Genomic DNA, 565 nt, shown 5'->3' with positions numbered 1-565 from the left:
TGCACTTTTATCTGGTCTCTCTAGCTCTGGTGGTCGCTTAGGGGCCATCTTTTTCCTGGACGGGGGAATGAATGCAAAAAAACAAATGGACAAATAAATTAACTGTAGAATTGACTGCTTGAAATGACTATTGAAACAATGAAATTTAACAATTCATCAAATAATGATTTTACTGCTCACCTAATCCATAGTAAGACAAGGATGAGTATGACAACAGTTAAAATAGCAGTGATTGTTCTAACTTCTATTAATGTCCACACTCCTGGGAAATGGGAATCCAATGAAAACACTGACAGTCAATTGGGGTGTCACAGACTAATTATGAGAGAGAACTTCAAGAGAAGGTAGGAGTACTTAAATAATATTCTTCTAACTAAATATATTTACATTTATACATCAAAATCAGTTTACAGTTCTTTTGGAGTATTGCTGCGTATGTCTGTCGGTTTAGGCTGAGCGGATATAGCATCAATGCAATGGAATGAATTACCTGCTACTACACTGAAAAAAGTGATTCTGAGCATTTGTAAATATAACATTAATGAAATCTGTGAAATTAACAATA

The sequence above is a fragment of the Morone saxatilis genome, unplaced genomic scaffold, assembly GCF_004916995.1.
Source record: "Morone saxatilis isolate NCDOM2014 unplaced genomic scaffold, NCSU_SB_2.0 Contig17, whole genome shotgun sequence".
NCBI lineage: Eukaryota > Metazoa > Chordata > Actinopteri > Moronidae > Morone > Morone saxatilis.
The sequence above is the reverse complement of the archived record's forward strand: the minus strand, read 5'-3'. Positions refer to the sequence as shown.